The sequence below is a fragment of the Sorex araneus genome, chromosome 6, assembly GCF_027595985.1.
Source record: "Sorex araneus isolate mSorAra2 chromosome 6, mSorAra2.pri, whole genome shotgun sequence".
Lineage (NCBI taxonomy): Eukaryota > Metazoa > Chordata > Mammalia > Eulipotyphla > Soricidae > Sorex > Sorex araneus.
The window spans coordinates 146,021,698-146,040,940 of record NC_073307.1 but is presented as its reverse complement, the minus strand read 5'-3'; the positions used below and the strand labels follow the sequence as shown (position 1 = coordinate 146,040,940).

Genomic DNA, 19,243 nt, shown 5'->3' with positions numbered 1-19,243 from the left:
CACCCCACAGGGCCAGGCAGGGCATTCTCTGCCCACCACTCCTGTCTGCTTGGCCCCCTCCGTGGCTGGCCGGCCCCCGTGCAGCTCTGCTGGGGCAGAGGCATCCACCTGAGCCTTATCTCCCCAGAAATGCGACCACTTCCTAGCACAGACTCCATTCTTTTCTTTTCTTTTCTTTTTTTTTTTTGCTTTTTGGGTCACACCTGGCAATGCACAGGGGTTACTCCTGGCTCTGCACTCAGGAATTACTCCTGGCAGTTCTCAGGGGACCATATGGGATGCTGGGATTTGAACCCAGGTCAGCCGTATGCAAGGCAAACGTCCTACTCGCTGTGCTATCACTCCAGCCCTCCCCCCCCCTTTTTTTTTGCTTTTTGGGTCACACCCAGTGATGCTCAGGGGTTACTCCTGGCTCTGCACTCAGGAATCACCCCTGGCGGTGCTTGGGGGACCATATGGGATGCCGGGAATCGAACCCGGGTCGGCCGCGTGCAAGGCAAACGCCCTACCCGCTATGCTATCGCTCCGGCCCAAGACTCCATTCTTTCCGAGGGGTGTACAGACCCAGAGATGCTCAGGGCTTATCCCTGGACCTGTGCTCAGGGGTTACCCCTGGTCGTGCCCCGGGGGTCACAGACAGAGACAGCGGTGGAGCCAGGTTCGGCCGTGTGCAAGGCGAGAGTGCCTTACCGTGTCCTGTCTCTCCAGCCCCTCGTGTCTCCCAGTTCACAGGCAGAGGACTGGGGCTCGGGGCAGGAAGGCGCTTCCCAAGGTCAAGCACCAGATGTGGCTGTGTGAGGACCAGGCCTGGACCCCCGCACCGCGGCGGCAGACGGGGCCCCCAAGGCTGGGGTTGGTGCAGGCCAGGAGCTCTGCAGACAGTCACACCCCGAACAGGACAACTTTGCTAATTTCCTCGGGGCAAGCGCGGCAGAGACATGCCCACAGTGAGGGTCGTCGGGGGAGGGTGATTTCCGGGGTGGGGGGCCTGGTGGGAGGTGCCAAACTGCAGGCAGCCCCCAGCCCTCGGCCCCAGATGCCTGGATTGCTCCAGAAAAGATTGGCTTGGGAATCAGTATGGTTCCCCCCTCCGGCTCCATCCACTCCAAGCTTCTCGCCCCGGCTGAGAAGCCCCCAGCCCGGGAAAGGCCCGGCCGTACCGGCGCCCACGGCAGGCTGCCGAGACCCCGGCTCTCCAGGAAAGTGGGCAGAGTGGCCCCGACGACCTGTGGCAGCGACATCAAACAGCAGCACCCGGGCGGCTTTCCAGGGCCGGCTGGGTGGGGAGCCTCGTGGAGGAGGCAGGCTGGGGTCCAGGGGCTGCTTTGCAGGGCCCCCCACTGTCACACAGGGCCTGTTCCCAGCCCCGGGCAGACCCAGCTGCCACGGGGGGAGCGGGGAGTGAGTCCTGCGGGCTGGCCCCTTGGCCTCCCGCAGCTGGCCGGCAAAGCAAGACAGGGAGCCCCCAACTCCCAGTTACTGTGGCCGCTCCCCCGTCCTCTGCCTCTGCGCAGGCGCAGGCATGGTTCTTGTCCAGGGCAGAGGCCTGGCCTCGTGGTCTGGGACCCAGAGGGGGGGGCAGCAGCCCCTGGTTTCCTGTTCCAAGCTGTCCGGGATTCAAATGACCTACAAGGCTGGCAGGGGCGAGGGGGTTGTACACCAGCCCCTCCCCTGCGTGTGTGCGTGTGTGCGTGTGTGTGCGCCTCCCCTCCCCTCCCCTCCCCTCCCCTCTCCTCTCCTCTCCTCTCCTGTCCTCTCCCGCTTGGCACTAGGAAGGACCCCCAGGCCGGAGGGAGCTGGAATGACAGGCCACGGGTGTCCCTGACCTTGGTAGAGCAAGGCTGGTGGGTACACACACACACACACACATGCACGCACACACACGCATGCACACGCACACACACGCACACACGCATGCACACACGCATACGCACGCGCACACACACACGCACACATGCACACACTCACTGCCCCCAGGTGCTAAGTGTCCCGTCTGTTCCTGGCCTCTGTGAACTGCCTGGTCCCCACCACTCCCCTGGTCTCAGAAGGCCATGTAGGGAGAGGGGAGCAGGGCCGGGCTCCGTCCTGGGGGTGAGCACTCATTCTCAGAGCTTCTGTTTGCTCATCTGTGAAATGGGTGGCCCATGGCTCTCCCTCACAGCTGTGGAGGACTAGTGGTCAGGGCAGGCAGAGCTGGGCAGGGGTGTCTGAGCATCTCTCTGGTTCCTCCAGACTGGAAGGAGCCCCCAACCTCATACATGGACGTGTGCATGCATGTTGCACGCGCGCGCACACACACACACACACACACACACACCCCTAGAATGCTGGCTTCCAGGGGTCCAGATGGGCTCCTCTGAGACAGAGCTGTGTCCCCCGCTGCCATGCCACGGCCTGAGGTTGGCACTGAGTTGACACTCAGCTGCTTCTAGTTGTGGGTGGGGCGGCTCATTGCTGAGAAGTGATGATGATGATGATGAGGAGGAGGATGATGATGACGATGATGATAGGCCAAAGTGGGAGGGCTCCATGGGCATAGCACATGTTCCACATGTGGGGTCTCTGGGTCAAACCTGCAGCACTGCGTGGTCCCCTAAATACCCACAGGAGTGACCCCTGGACCCCAGAGCACTGCTGGGTGTGATCCAAACCGACAAAAAAACCCAAAAAAACAAAAAAACCACCAAACAACAACAGCTTGGGCCCCCTGTACTCCCAGCACGCAGGGCCTGAGTACCTGCTCCATACAGGTCTCTGCGGGCAGACATGGTCTGAGCCCCCCGACAAGTCTGTAGCCAGCAGCAGCCCCCTGAGGGCCATGGGGTCTGGGCTACCCAGTCTCTAGAAGCCCCACGACTCAGCCACGGGGACGAGGCACCCCGAGCCACCAAAGAGAAGTGGCTGTACAGGGGAGTACACTCCTGTACAGGGGAGTAACGTGAAGCACCTCAGAAGGAAAACCACACGCCAGCCAAAGAACCCTCTGACACTCCCAGCCCCTCCTTCACTTCCTCTGCCCTCTTCCTCCAGGAAGCCGACTTGGTATTTCCTCCCAGACACTGCTAGCAGGGTGGGTGACATCTATGTCAGCCCGCTGGGTCACCCTCACCCTACCAGAACACTCAGCCTGTGGTACTCTCATCCTCTGGTCCAAGGCTGCCTCCTCTGTCAGACTGGAAACTCCTCCATTGGACTGGGAACTCCTGGAGACCAGAAGCCTTGTGTCCCACCTGGGCTTATGGGTTGAAAAAGCTGATCTCCTGGAACACCTGTGGTGGCTGTTCATTTCCAGGACACCTGATGGGCGTGTGGCCGTGGGCAAGCCACCTGATCTCTCGGTTTCCTCCTATGGACACGAAGACTCTCTACCCGCTAGGGCTGGAGTGAAGCCTAAGTAAGTCACGTAAGAGAGTTGTTCACGTAAGAGTTGTTCCTGGTAGTTCATGTAAGAGAGAGCCCGGCACAGAGGTCAGTGTGACGTAAAACAGTTTCTTCTTTTTTGCTTTTGGGGTCACACCTGGTGATGCACAGGGGTCACTTCTGGCTCATGCACTCAGGAATTACCCCTGGCTGTGCTCAGGGGACCATATGAGATGCTGGAAATCGAACCCGGGTCGGCCGCATGCAAGGCAAATGCCCTACCTGCTGTGCTATCACTCCAGCCCCATAAAACAGTTTCTTTTAAAAAACAAAAAAAATTGTTGTGTGTGGACCCACCAGCCCTGCACTACCAACGCACAACTAAATCTCCAAGGAGATGCAAGCCACGCCGCTAAAATTCATGGACACGCCGGTCTCCCGGCCAAGAGCTCTGGGTGCCAGCATCAGGAGGGGATGGGCCATGTCCCTGCCCTGCTGAAGCCCAGGTGGCCTCCCTCACGCCCCCACAGCTGCCGCCATCCATGCCAAGGGCGAGACCCCACCACCTCACACCTAAGCTCTGCAGAGACGCCAAACTGTTTAAAATTCCAGATAGAGCGGGTTTTCAGGCTGAAACCTCTAGTGTCTTCTGGGAGTGGGGGCGGGCCACCCTCCCCTCCATAGTCCCCGCGCCATGCCCACCTCTGACAGCCTCCACCCTATAAACTCATGCATGGGCCCAGTTCCACAGATACAGAACTTTATATAATTTTGCTTTTTGGGTCACACCTGGTGATGCTCGGGGGTCACTCCTGGCTCTGCACTCAGGAATTACTCCTGGCGGTGCTCAGGGGACCATATGGAATGCTGGGAATCGAACCTGGGTCAGTCACTTGCAAGGCAAAGGCCCTCCCCACTGTGCTATTGCTCCAGCTCCTAGATTCTGAAGTTTCTAGACTTCACAGTCACATAGGTGGCCACGTGACACCTCCAAATTCCACGATATGGACAGCAAAGGAGAAGCACAGAAAATTCGACGGGAATGTAAGACAGAAGCCAACTAAGCTCAACAAACAAAAAACAATAACACAGACAGCTCAACCAGCAGCAAACAGTTTAATAAATCCTTAGACAAGGACTTAATGATCCCATGGTAAGAAATAACAAGTTTCACAAATTTTCTTAAAAAAAAAATTTTTTTTTTTTGGCTTTTGGGGTCATATCCAGCATTGCTTGTGGGTTGGTTACTCCTGGCTCTGCATTAAGGCGTGCATTCCTGGCAGTGCTGGGTGGGGGACCCTAGGGGATGGCCACAATACAAGGCAAATGCCCTACACGCTCTATTATCGCTCCAAGCCCTAAGAAAGAACAAACATCATGCAGTTTGCAGCAACATGGACGGAACTGCAGGACATCACGCCGAGTGAGGTCGGGCGTAAGGAAAGGGGCAGAGACAGAATGACCTCTCTTAAAGAGAGACCCGGCGAGCTACCCACAAAGGGCAATCCTGGGAGAACCCATCCACACGACTGACCGGAGCGGGGGGGGGGGGGGTGTGTCTGGGAGGGCGGGGAGCTGGGGCCCTTGGGGGAGGGAGGCGGGCACACCGGTGGCGCGTGTGGTGTTGGAATCATGTGCCCGAGAAACGGTGATTAATAGCGCGGCAAACCACAAAGTCTCAATTGTTGAGAGAGGAGAGGAGGCGGGGGAGGCCCACGGGGGCTCACGTGTGCCCCTCTCAGGCTCTTACGGGGACTCGGGGGGCCATGCGGCGGGGAAAGGGGTGAGCCCAGGGCTGCACGGACGGTGCACATGGTTGGGCACGCAGCAGGAGGTGCACACAGTGCTGGGCTTCAGTGCCCCCTTTCATAGCTCGCCCTGTCTCAGAACTGCCCTATGAGGCTGGTCCCTGCGAGGAAAGAGACCGTGTCGCCCCCTGCCCCCCACCCCTACAGGATGCCCAGGTCCCCGTGGACTGTCTTTGGAGACAAGGCCCTTAGGGCGGTCAGGGGGGTTAAATGAGGTCATTGAGCCAGGGAGAGGGGGCACCTGACACCAGGGCATCAGTGCTCCCCTAAGAAGAGGAGGAAGAGGCATCCGAGGTCTCTGCCCTCCACGTGCCCACAGACCCCGTGTGGACAGCGGCAGCCGGCCGGCCGGCGGTCTCCTGCCAGCTGGGAAGAGAGCCCTGCCCGGAAAGGACGGTGGCCAGGGCCTTCAATCCTGGACTTCTTGCTTCCAAAACGGGGAGAGAAACCCAGGGCTGGGCGGAGACCCCACGGCCCGTGCGCTGCCGCGTTACGCCGTGGACAGACGCAGTGGCGGGCGCCCGACCCAGCGCGCAGCCAAGCGGGAAGGTAACCCAACTCCGGCGCTCCCGCTGCGGGGACCTGAGCTGGGGTCTCGGGGAAGGGGGCGGTGGGGGGGAGGGGCACCCCCAGGGCGGGGGCCCGAGCAGCAGGGGCCCCCCTCTTGCTGCGGGGGCGAATGGAGGAAGACAACCTTCAGGCTTCCTCCGGGACCCGCTGGCCGGGCTTCTCCCATGGCAGAGCGGGGAGGCGGGGCCGGGCGGGCGGGGCTGCGCCAGGCCCTCTCCCTACTCTGGCTCAGCGTCAGTGCTCTGCCCCCAGGCAGGCGGCACCCTCCCGGCTCCAGCTGTCACTTCCAGGGGGTGCTGCAGGGAGAATAAGCCGCCAAGAGGATGTTCTTCCCGAGGGCTCCCTCCAGCTCAAAGCTGAGAGCCAGAGGACGGGCCTTTAGAAGTAACTCTCACCCCTCCCCGCCACCAGCTCTGCCTCTTAATTCCTATTCACGGCCGACTCCTACATCACCTCCTCCAAGAAGTCCTCCTGGGCTCCCGACACCCCCTCCCCAGGGGCTTGTCCAGAGAACGAAGTACAACGGATATGAGTTATAGCTTGTTACGCTGCAAAGATGTGTCTGCCCTGAACTGACTGACGTGAGGACTTGGAACTGTGCGAACTGTGTGGGTGTTTAAGGATGCGCTTGAAATCAGAGACACCTGCCGGCCTGTGTGACGGCGGTGTGAGTGCCTGCACCTCTCTGAGCCTCAGTTTCCCCAGCGGTGCAATGATTCTCAAGAGAGTGTCACACACAGCGAGACAGTCCCAAGGCTGATGCAGCCCCCAGGGGTCTCTTGGGGGACCCCAGCGGCGGTGGGGACCCCGGCCCAGGGGCGTGAGTGAGGTGCTGGGGCACTGGCTCCCGCGGGCGGGATTCTCCCTTGCTTGCACCCGGTGTCTCTGCACATCCTCCAAGTTCTAAGGAACCCCACTCGCCTCTGACCCGGGGCCCACAGGCCTGCCTGGCCCCACTGGAGCACTTGGTGCAGGATATGGCGGTGGGGGGGGTGCATGTCCCCGAAAGGCCACACCTCCAGAGACAGAGAGTAGATTGCGGAGGGTGGGCCATGGGGAGCCTGAGGGGACGGGCGTGAATGGCAATGGCGATGTGTGTGTGTGGGGGGGGCAGGCTTCTCTGAGGGGAGAAGATGGAAATTTTCTAAAATTAGCCCAGCACTGGGGTTCCAGCCTTATAAACCGGCTACAAATCATTGAGTCATATGCTTACAATGAGCGGGCTTTATGGCGCGTGAATTATACCCCCATAAAGCTATTAGGAACCGACAACAAAACAGCAACAGGGAGGCAGGAGGGGGCTGGGGGGCTGAGAGTGTGGGTGGAGCTCCCCACCCCCCACGCTGTGTCCTGAAGTGGGGGTAAATAGGAAGCCACCCCCCCACCACCACACACATACACATACACACCCCCATGTTCGGGTTATTTCTCGCCCTATAAGATGACATCAGGAAGGAGAAGGGACCCGGCACCTAAGTGCATTCAATCCTTGGCTGAGGGCCGGTGCTCAGCTTGACCTCCTAGAGCTGCTCGGCGTCCACCTCTGCTGGGCCTCGGCAGTGCCCGGGGTCGCCTCCAACCCCCCACAGTGCCAGGGGTCGCCTCTAGCCATGCCAATAATCACCTATAGCCCCTGGCAGTGCCAGGGGTCGCCTCTAGCCCCCAGCTGGGAATCGCCCGTAAGTCCCTCTGGGCATGGCTGGAAAACCTAAACTACCGAAACCAACCAACTGAGCGACCAAAGGCCCTGGAAGAGAAGCCCCGGCCGGTGAGGCGGGACCCTGTGGAGCTGGGGGTGCTGGGGGGATGGGCGGCTCAGGCAGCTTGTGGTCTGGGGTCTCTGAGGCAGGAGGAAGGCTGTGGTGTGACCTTGTCCCCGTGGCACGGTGAGGGTGACCCCCAAGGAACTCGTGGGCCCCCGCCGAGCGCCACAGGCCAGGGCTCGGAGGGTGGTCAGTGTGGGCTGCTCGGGAGAGGGGGGCCTGTGGGGCTCGTCTGCCCCGGCCTTGGGGGCTCGGGGCTGAGGGGTGGGAGGCGGAAGGCACTATGTGGAGTGGCCACCCCCGCCTCCAGACCCAGGAACTCATACATTCAGGGGCACAATCGAAGATTTTTGCGTCCAACTTTTGCAAGGCAGTGCCGAGGCAGGCGGGTGGACAGGGAAAGGGCCCCCGGGGCAGTGGGATTCCTGGGAAGTAATAACCAAGGGCCCCAGGGCGGTCGGGACCCACCTTGCGGACACAGTGTCCCTGTGCGTTGGGGTGAGTCGGGGAGCCCTCCCTGAGGGGTTCCTGGGAGACCAGAAAGGCTGGGTGGCGAGGGGGAGACAGCCGGGTGGGGGAACTGCAAGGGGCAGGTGGCTGGAGCCTGCAGAGGTGCAGGGGTGCGAGCACCAGCAGTTCCCCGAGAAATCCTCTGGAGACCAGCGAGGGGAAGTGGACTCTGAGCGGTCCAAGGCCCCATTCCCAGTCTCGCCCCCACCCTTCTGTGGTCCCAGGCACCCTGAGGCGAGCCTGGGATTGGGCCCGTGCATGTCTCCGGGGGAGTTGCCGCCCAGCACGGCACGGAGGCCCGCTGCCCACGGGTCCGTGCGGCACCCTGAAATGTGACCAATGAGCTCATCTGGGGGGCCCCTAAGGGACTCAGGTCCAGGATCCCCCCAAATGGGGTGGACCCCCAAAGTTACTCCAGGGCTGAAATCCTCCCTCTCCTGTGGGTCTCCTGGTAGAGGGGACTCGGCAGGGTGAAACCAAAGGGAGACATTGGGGCCACCACACACTGTGTGACCATGGCTGGGGCTCTGGGGTGCACATCTGCTCGGAGCCCAGGACAGGCCGGGCCTGGCGAGGTGGCCCCATTCTAAGAGGGAAGGGAGGGGTGGACTGGGGTTCCCCGGTGCCAGGCCTTCTGGCCCGGATGCCAATTCAACAGCCACCACCCCGGCCACTGTCCCTTCCTAACAAACTACCCTGGGCGAGAAAAGAGAAAGGCGGAAAGTTCCAGACTGGGGAAGCTCCACATCCAAATAGAAAGTTGCTGGGGCGGGGGCCAGGGGGGATGGGGGGGCAGGGGTGGGAGGTACCTGGACTGGGGTACAGGAAGGAACTGGCTGGTGGGGGTGGGGCGTTTGCCCGTCATTTACATCCTCCCAGGTCACTGGGTTTGTTCAGGTGGGCAGATCGTTTCTGTTAATGATTTCTTAAAAGTGATTTTTAACCTCACTTAAAAATGCAAAGCAGTTGGCACAAGTCCCTGGGGGGCAGGGGGGGAGAGAGAAGTTCCGGCACAGGAGCAGCTGGTGGGTGGCTGGACCTTCCTTAAGCTCCCTCCGGCTCCTTCTCTGTTAGTCCTTTAACACTCGGTTTCGAAGACTGCTCCTCTCAGAGCAGCGGGGTGAAAGGCTCTTCATGCCACAAGGAAAAAACAGGACTGACTGGAGACTAAACAACACGCTCAGGGTCACCCTAGGACCCGGATCTCGGCTCGCAGGGAGCTTTGACGGCACGGGCTACTGGTGTGTTGGAGGGTGGAGATTGGCTGGTCCTCTCTACGTTATCTGTGCACACCCCAGTTTGCACCCGGGTCTCTAAGCAGGGCCCTTCCCAGGCTGCAACAAAACTCTGGGTCAAGGCCGGGACTGAGTCTATCCCTGCAACCTCGGGACTGGCTGGAATGAGATGCTGGCTGGGGGACACCCAGGGGAGAGTCCTCCATCTGGGGGTCTCCCAGAGGAGAGGGGCAGGGCCCTCACTTTCAATTCCCAGAAGAAATATACCTACCAGGCCAGACACACGGTCAGAACACGATAGTTTTTGGTAGGAGAAATGAATAATTAAGACTCTGGTAAAAGAAATGAGTGACTAGCTCACTGGTCGAAGAAATGAATGCCTACGACATGGATAGAAGAAGAAATGAGTTAGTAAGCCGGCGGTAAAAGAAATGAATGACTGGGTTGCCAGTGGAGTAAATGAATGACCAAGCCAAGTGGCAAGGGAAAGGAATGAGCAAGTCACTGTAAGAAGGAATGAGTAACTAAGACACTGGCAGAGAAATGTCTTAGTGTGACTAAGACAGGGGTAGGAGACATGAGTAGCTAATAAGCCCGGGAAAGAAGGAAAGAATGGCAACAGGAGGTTCCTGACATACGAATGACAGAGGAGTCACATTCAACCTATGATTCTCCAAGCCCCCAAAGGTGTGAGCACGCCGTGCACAAACCACACTTAACACTTGTGAATTTTGCACATTCCCCGGACTAGCCACAGTGCTCTCTCACAAGGCAGGGAGCTGCAGAGGTCCCATCAGGCGTGCCCTCTCAAGGGTGACCACCCCCTTGCCTGCCGGGCCCCATCCTAGCACTGAGCAATCCACCCACCCCAACACTGAGCAATCAACATATGCTGATTTTCTTCCTGCCTTCACTGATTGGTCAGCAGTGATCATGTGGCTCCATCAGCCAATAAGCTTCACGCTTGGAATTTACACTGTAATTCCTATGGAGTGATTGGTCAGCAGACTCATCCACTGGCCCTGTGACTGGAGCACCCCCAGCACCCAGCAGTTAACTCGGGCTCGGTCACCGTGAGCACCCAGCCCCCTTCTGCCTGTCATTTTCAGTACCACGGCTGATGAGTGCGAAGAGCTCGCCCACACTTTATTATCGCACGGGCTCCGATACGATCGCGGGTGTCGGGGCACGCTCAAGGACGTGAGACTCAGAGGTTCGGGAGGTGTGACCCAGTGTATTTTCGACATCCCGGTATCTTCAGCCTGAGATGGACTTAGGCGGGTGATGCGCCATCCTTAAGCGAAGAAGACTTGGACTCATTCACACAGAAGCATCGAGCATACCCTGTGAGGTAGAGCTGCAGAGGGGGCCCCGTGGAGCGGAGCGGAGGGGTTGTGGGAGGGGGGGAGTTGGGAGATGTGGTTGATGGAAATCAAGCGAGAGACAGATCTTAAAAAGTGTCTGGCCACAACTGCCTGGGAGGCAGTGCCAGAAGTCGGGCTTTTGATCATTTTTGAGCCGAGTAAATCTTTTTCAAATGAAATCACACACCCACACACCGCACCCTAAATGCATAACAGAGCTGTGGTGGGGAGCAGACATGTGTGGGGGCTCCTGCTCGATCAGGGGGTGCTGCTTCCTTTCCCCTTCCCTCCAGAGGCCTGAGGGAGTGGTGGTGGTGGTGGTGGTGGTGGTGGTGGTGGTTCCTGGGGTGGGGGAAGGCAGGCAGGCCCTTCCTGGTTCTCTGGGAGGCCATTTAGAGCCAATAAACCCGTAAAGCAGCTCCAGAAACTTTCCCAGCGGTGAGGAGGGGCGTGTAGGGTGAAATAACACAGCAAGGAAAACCGACCCCAGTTAAATACGGGGAGGGGATAGTGGGAACGGTCTCTGTGGGAAGGATCAAGGGTGGGCGCAATTCTTTGGTATGTGAAATACCACTTGGGGGGGGGCTACCCTGTGTGTAATTCACGTTTTCGGACACTGGGGGCACAGAAAACGAGGCACCCCATTCTAGGGCGCTACCCAGGGCTATGTCCCCCCAGAAGGGCCCTACCGGGTGACCCAATCCTCCTGTTTGTCCCAAAGCCTCCGTCTTTGCCCAAGCACCCACAGGGAGTAGCTGGGTGTGGGTGGCTGGGTCCAGCATCCCTCTCTTCCTCCTCGGGCTTTCAGATGGGGTACCAGCCCCCTTACACGTCCAGCAACCACCACCCCCCAACACTGAGCAATCAACATATGCTGATTTTCTTCCTGTCTTCACTGATTGGTCAGCAGTGATCATGTGGCTCCATCAGCCAATAAGCTTCACGCTTGGAATTTACACTGTAATTCCTATGGAGTGATTGGTCAGCGGTGATCACATGACTCCAGAACAGCCAATAAGCTTCAGCTCCGGAATGTATATTGTCATTTCTAGGGAGAGAGCTGATTATTTTGGGTTGGCTTTGAAATGGGGTGTGGGGTGGGTGTCAATCTGCGGGTCAGTGCCCCACTCAGAAGCTGGGAGAGAGCGAGAGAGTACACATGCCAGGGATTGAGTGCCCCGGGACGGAAGCAGAGGGCTCAGAAAGGATTCAGCTCTGCCTCCAATGCCAATAAACAAGTCCTGAATGGCCAATGTATTGGAAACCAATGAAAAGCTTAAAATATCCTTGTTAGTTACATTTGAGTTGAGTGTTGGCTCTTAGCCGATCTGTCTGACATCCTTCAGCCTGAGCCTCTCCTCACCCTGGTCTCCACTGTGGCCAGTCTTTGGCCCTTGCTTACCCAGGCAGCAGATGAATCCATGGGCCTCCTGGACCCCAGGACTGTGCACACACGAGCAGTCTGACTGAGCGCCCCCTGAACTCTACCTTTCTCATCTACCTGGTTCCTTCTGGGCTGTTTTCAGGTTGACCTAGTGAGATCCTCTGACCTAGGCTCAGGTCCACTCAATGTCCCACCTCATTGGCTGTCAAAGGCAGGAGCTATGAATGAATGAGTCCAGTCGCTCAGTGGAGAGAAAAGAGTGTCAGCAGCGCTTGAATCTCAAAAGTTCTGGGAGATATTCCTGGATCTCTTACCTGCCCTCTCTAAATCTCAAAGCCCTGAATTTTAAGCGGAGATCAGACCATGACACAGCTAATAGAACAACGGATGTCTGTAAAACTGACCACAGCAGTGGCTAGAGAGGCTGTGGGGCAACAGAAACTCTCAGTCATGGCTGATGGGGATGCGAAATGGCACATCCACTCTGGGAGGCAGCCTGGAAGCTTCTTAAAAAGTTATATATACTGGGGCCAGAGAGATAGCACATCCATTAAGGCATGTGCCTTGCACATGGCCAACCAGAGTTTGATTCTTGGCTTCCCATGTGGTCCCCTGAATAACGCCAGGAGTGAAATCTGAGTGCAGAGATAGGAGTAACCCCTGACCATTGCTAGGTGCAGCTCAAACACGCCCCCCCCACACACACGCTACATAGACTTGGGCCAGAGAGATAGCACAGAAGCAAAGGTGCTTGTCTTATGTCCTGCCAATCCCAGTTGGAATCTCCAGCACCATATATGGTTCCATGAGCACTGCTAGGGATCACTCCTGAGCACAGAACTGAGAACAGCCCCTGAACACCGCCAGTTATGGTCACCCCCCACAAACAAATGACCAAAAAGCTACACAGACTCCTACCATATAGTTCAGTCGTCATCAGGTGCCTAAGTATTTACCCAATGATTAAAAGCATCTCCATACAAGAACCCACTCAAGAATGAAGTTCCCAGCAACTCTCTTCACCGTCACCCCCAACCCAAAGCCATCAGGACATCATTCAGTCAGTAAGTGGTAAACGCTTGGCAGCCTGGCCTCTAGAACAGTATCCAGCAAGGAAGGGAATTATCAAGTCCTGAAAAGACATGGGGCACCTTTCAATGAAGGAAGCCAGTCTGAAGCAGGGTGTTCAAGAAAACGTAAAATCGCGGAGACAGAAACAGATCATTGTTTGCTAGAGAGAGGAGCAAGGGGGAGGTGATTAAAAGGAACTGGGGTGATGGGAAAAATCCCCGTTGGCAGGGTTCCATAATATCCTCACCTCCCCCTTCTTCCTTTGGTATAAAATTGTCATGGCCAGAATAAAGACTCCCAGCATACCTTGCAGCTAAGCAATGCACTCACCCCATGCGGGTTCGTTGGACACCAGAAGGGATGGGCACACTCTCTTTCTCAGACTCCCCCTCTGGCTGACCAGAATGGAGAGAATGAGGGTGGTGCTGGGGGAATGCAGCGTGCAGACCAGCCCAGAGAGGGGGGGTTTACAGGACAGGGGGAACATGGACCCCTCATATTTTTGTGTAGCAGAATCCTGATTAGAGCAGAATTTTACTTTGAAGTAAACAAACTCTCTCACAAAAAGAACTGCTATTTTTTTAAGTTTTGTCATACAGACCTAGGTTTGATTTCTCTGCCCCTCTCGGAGAGCCCGGCAAGCTACCAAGAGTATCCTGCCCACATGGCAGAACCTGGCAAGCTACTCGTGGCGTATTCGATATGCCAAAAACAGTAACGACAAGTCTCACAATGGAGACGTTACTTGTGCCTGCTCGAGCAAATCGATGAACAATGGGACTATAGTGCTACAGTGCCATACTGAACTAAACCCATATCTTTTTTTTTTCTTTTGCTTTTTGGGTCACACCCAGCGATGCTCAGGGGTTACTCCTGGCTTTGCACTCAGGAATTACTCCTGGCAGTGCTTGCGGGGACCATATGGGATGCCGGGGATCGAACCCGGGTTGGCCGAGTGCAAGGCAAACGCCCTACCCGCTGTGCTATCGCTCCGGCCCCCCTAAACCCATATCTTGAAGGCGGGACCCGCAAAGCTTGTCATTAAGATTTTACATGAAATAGGTAATGCATATTCAATTATTTCTTCATTCAACCGTGTGCTGAGCAGAAGGGTAAGGAGGCGAGGGTTATCTAGGAACAAGACAGAACAAGACCCCTGCCTTGTGTTTCTGCCCCTGAGATCAGCCATCAGAACACACAGTACAGAGATCACGAGTGAAGACGTAGGTTAACAGTGCATGACTCTTCGGTTCTGATTTTCTGGCAGCTCTGTCCTGTGTGTGTGTGTGTGTGTGTGTGTGTGTGTGTGTGTGTGTGTGTGTGTGTGTGTGTGTGTGTGTGTGTGTTTTGTTTTGCGGTCACACCAAGTAATACTCAGCGGTTATTCCTGGCTCTGCACTCAGGAATTACTTCTGGTAGGCTCAGAGGAGAGAACTCAGGTCCTAGCCCCGTGCAAGGCAAACACCTCACCTGCTGTACTGTTGCTTCGGCCCCACCTGTCCTGTTTCAAAGCCTTTTTCTTTTCTTTTCTTTTCTTTTCCTTTCTTTTCTTTTCTTTTTAATGTTTCAGATGTGCAGAGCACTTTTTTCCCTAATTGAATTGATTAGCAATACATAATGACATACATGCTAACCTGTTTTTCCTTCTGTAGATAGAGGAACTGAGACTCACTGGAACTTGGCTTAACTTTCAAAGATTACAACAGTTTATAAGTTCAAAGCCTTTTTCCTTATGTGACCTTTTATATTCACTGAAAGCCCAAGAAGCAGGTGCTGTTGCTTCTTGGGATGACCCATGAGGGAGCTGAGACACGGGAAGTTTGAGGCTCTGCCCAGAGCTAGGAACTGGGGGGCCAGGTCTGTCTGATGGTGGAGACCCTAGCAGGGTCTCTCCTGCTAGGGAAGGGACTCAGACCGGTTCTGGGATCCAGCAAATGGGGGTGCTCTGTGGCTGGAGCTTCTAGGTGACAATAACAACCAACCAACACCCGCCTGGTGCCGTGCTCCTTACCTGGGTAGCCCGTGTCAGGGAGTCTGACGAGGAGCTCGTGCTGACGCTTCTGGAAAGTCACATGGGAGGACTCAGGTTGCTTCCGCTCTGTCCGCTACAAGCTCGGGGCTGCTCAGGCGAGGTCCCCCTGTTAGAGGCAAGAAGAACCAGCCCTGAGTGCCACGTGCGGCTGGGGGGTGGCACCAGCTCAAGCTGCCCGAAGGAGGCTGGGCAGCAGGGTCAAGACTGCAGCAGTATTGGGGCTGGAGCAACAGCACAGTGGGTAAGGCATTTGCCTTGCATGCGGCCAACCCGGGTTCGATTCCCAGCATCCCATATGGTCCCCTGAGCACCGTCAGGAGTAATTCCTGAGTTCATGAGCCAGGAGTAACCCCTGTGCATCGCCGGGTATGACTCAAAAAACAAACAAACAAACAGACAAAAAACTGCAGCAATATGGGTGGGAGGCAGGGGAAGGCACCGGGAATAGGGTGTCATCCCTGGGGCCGGCAGTTGACTGAAAACATCTGCCAGAAGCCTCCAGATGGGTTTTCCCAGAAATAATCATGACACGTGACTGCCTGAAGGTGAATGTCCCAGACAAAAACTCATGTGCACGGGGGCTGGCGAGTGAGCCCAGAGTTTAAGGCGCTTGCCCTGCACGGGACCAACCCCAGTTCGATCCCTGGCACTGCACACAGTCCCCCCCAAGCACTGCCAGGAGTGAGCGTTGAGCTCAGTCAGGTGTGACCCAAACATCAAAACACCAAGAATCAAAATCCTATCTAGCGCAGAGCCCTTAGTAGGGCTGGTGGCTCCAGAAACAGCGTCCCGAGGTGCTCAGAGGGAAAGCAACCTTCTGCTTTCCGCGTGGGCGGGCAGCGGGAAGCCTGATTCTCCGTTAGGGAGGAAGGCTCGGCCAGCCCCACCCAGGGCGCACGTCTCCAACCAGACACAGCCCAGAGAGGGCGCAGAGATTGGCTCAGGGTCACACAACTGGTGGTGTGGGGGCGGGGAAGGCGGACACCCAGGGTCCCCCTCACTGGCTGGCTGCCCTCTCCTTGCCGCTGTCCCTCTCGTGGGCCCCGGAGGCCGCGAGCAAGGAGTCCTCCTTTGCCCCATCTGAGCACCGGCCCCTGGCTGATGAAATGGAACAACATGATTCTGGCTCTCTCCGAGACGGGCAGGCAGCAAAAAATGACTTTCATGCATCGGCAGAGCCCGCAGCAGGGAATCTGGCAACCAATGAATAAACATCAAGGAGGGGATGCGGGAGCGGAAGTGTGGCCTGGGGCGGGCAGCTGCCCAGCACCCTTGGCAAAGCTGCAGACGAGAGCCTCTCCGTGGCCCCGCCCCTCTGCCCTCTGCCCCGCCCCCTCTCCTCTCTCCCGTATTGGTCAGACCGATCTGCTTTCACCGGGACGAGAAGACTCCCCTCCCACCCAGGGGTCCCCACCTTTCACCAGCCCGCCCCTCCAATGCAGGTGGCACCAGCACTCAGCAGGTTGGCAAAGGTTCGTGTCACCCCAAAAGGCAGCGGACGAGTGAGCTCAAGGGACACTAGAGGGTTGGGGGCAGCCTGGACTGACCTTTGCCCCAAAGGGGATGATGAAATCAATAAAGGGCGGGGGGAGGGGGCCAAGGGACCTGGCTTGGGCAGCTGGCACCTCAGAGGCCGCTTCCGAGGGTCTCCACCGCGCCAGCCCCTCTGTGCACAATGCTGTTTGGGGTATCTCCGGGCTCCCCCTCCCCACCACGCTCGATGAAGAGGCTCCTCTGGGGGAACTCCCAGCTTCCACCTCCCATTTCCACCCCAGCCTCATGCTACCCTCATTTCCACACTTCCTGCAAAGACGCCCCCAGTGAACAGCCCGACCCAGGCAGCGGCTGGAGCAGCCCAGTGTGTGTGTGACTCGGGGACATGGGATCAGCCCGTGGGGCATGAGTGGGGGCGGGAAACACCGTGTGTGCATGTGCTCATATGTATGAATGCATGTGTCCACGTGTGTTTGTGTATGTCCAAGCGTGTGAACATGTATGTGTGTGTCCACATGCGTGGGAGGGACAGGGGGATGCGACACAGACTTGGGAGAGAGACGGTGGCTGCCCTCAGACATGTTGGCCTGGTGTTTTAGCACTGGCACTGCCACCCCCGCATTGTATAGGCAGCCCACAGACCTCCTCTGTGCCTCAGTTTCCCCTCCTCGAAGGCACCCAAAGTAAAGCCTCTCTGTAAGGGCCCAGAATTCCACCAGAGAGCCTGAGAAGAAGCCCTCTCAGCCCAGGGAGGATGCTTGATTCGAAATGTTTTGGCATTTCGGCCAACCCCGGCTGGATGCCCGGCGCCACCTGAGGGCCCCCTGAGCCCGGCAGGAGGGAGCCTCCCCATGAAAGCCAGCGTTTGTGGGTTGTATACGTCAGCACCGCCCTTTCCCCGTGACGCTGGACGCCCAAGGTCACTAGGCAATGTTCAAGGTCAAACAGCAGGTTGGCAGTGCCGGTGCCCCATCCCGGAAGCGAGCGCTGAGTAAATAAACCGGGAACGACTCCGGCACAGACTTGCTTTTAAAATATAGTCAGAGAAGGGCTGCTTTATGCCTCTCGCACCACGCGCTTATTAAACCCGGCCTGCAAACGCGAACTAATAAGTAAAATGAGTTAAGCTAATGAAAAAAATCAGCCTTCAGGACAGATCCATATTACCTAATGGCAGTCCATAAACAGAAGCATAAAAATTTAAAGCAGCAGAATGAATAGCCGTGCCCAGCCGCGGCCCGCCTGAGCTGCCATTCCTCCGTCTGCAGAATAAAAGCTATTGATTTCAGCTTGGCCTCTCATCGCTCACCAGTGAGTCTTTGAGAAGCCATAACGGCAGGCATCATTTCCGATGGTTTACTCGCCGAGGAACACAGCTATTGAATTTAAATCATCTTGGACTCCTAATTAGTACAAACTGGGTCGGAGACTGAGGGTGGACGGCGGAGCTCCAGGGGCCATCGTCGTCGGAGGGAGCTTGGAGCGCAGCTCACCATTTCACGGAACAGAGAAGGGGAGCGACTGGCCTGAGGCCACACAGCAAGTCAGGGTGGCGGCACCCAAGCAGGGCTCCTGGCGCCCACGTCGTGAATTTCAGGCGCAAGGGGTCGGTGGGCTGCGGCGGCCTTAAGGCCTCCACCCACGTGACTCCAACAGCAAGAACTTTGTCCCACGGGACAGGGAAGGAGCCAGGCAGCCGGTCTCTGTCCTTGGGCTGAGCAAGGTCCAAGCCACTGAGCAGATGCCTCCCAGGGAGCAAGCCCACCTGCCCCCTGCCCCCAGCAGGGTGGACAGGACCAGGCCAGGTCACGGCTCCATGCCCCAGGGAAAGCTGTCAGGTATGAAGGTGGCACTAGGGCGTGGGGGAGGGGAAGGGCCTCCTCACCCAGCCAGGCTCTGTTACACACACACACACACACACACACACACACACACACGCAAACACGCAGAGCACACATATGTGCACACATTGCACACGTATGTGCACATGTGCGTATGAGCACCTCGCTGTCCTACGGCACAAAGCAGGTGTGTCGACCAGTCGCCACAGGGAAGCAGATGTTTTATTTATTAATTTTCCATTTTGGAGGCTACAGCCAGACATGCACAGGGCTTGCTCTTGGCTCTGCGCTCAGGGCTCCCTCCTGGCACGGCTTGGTGGGGGGACCTTGTGGGGAGCTAGAGATCGAACCCGGGCTGGCTGTGGGCAAGGTAAGTGCCTCACCTGCAGACCTATGGCTCTAGCCCCGGGAAGCAGATGTTTAATAACCACCCGAGTGTTATTAATCAACACGATTCCTACGCAGCCCGCCCCACGTCATTCACTACTTAGTAATTACAATGCCGAAAGTAAGTATTTTATTGCTGAGGGTTTGCTCATCACCCCCGGCCTTGCCGAAGGGCAGGTAGAAACGGGAGCACTTTTCTCCTTCCATTTCTTCTTTTTCTCCCTCCTGCACCCCCCACGTATCTCCTGGGGACCCTACCACACACAGAAGGGCAAATCCTCCCCACAGTACCGCTGTGCTCCCCTTGGTTTTTTTTTTTTTGGCTTTTTGGGTCACACCTGGCAATGCTCAGGGGTTACTCCTGGCTCTGCACTCAGGAATCACTTCTGGCGGTGCTCCACGGACCATATGGGATGCTGGGAAT

The 19,243-nt window shown here is 57.2% G+C and overlaps 1 protein-coding gene across 1 annotated transcript in view; it reads right to left on the bottom strand.

Moving 5' to 3' along the window:
* Positions 1-19,243, bottom strand: part of TSPAN18 (tetraspanin 18) — a 158,006-nt gene that overhangs the window by 33,947 nt on the left and 104,816 nt on the right. The window contains exon 3 of the mRNA XM_055142307.1: positions 15,077-15,203. The gene's annotated coding sequence lies outside the window, so the exon portion shown is untranslated. The remainder of the gene's footprint in view (positions 1-15,076; positions 15,204-19,243) is intronic.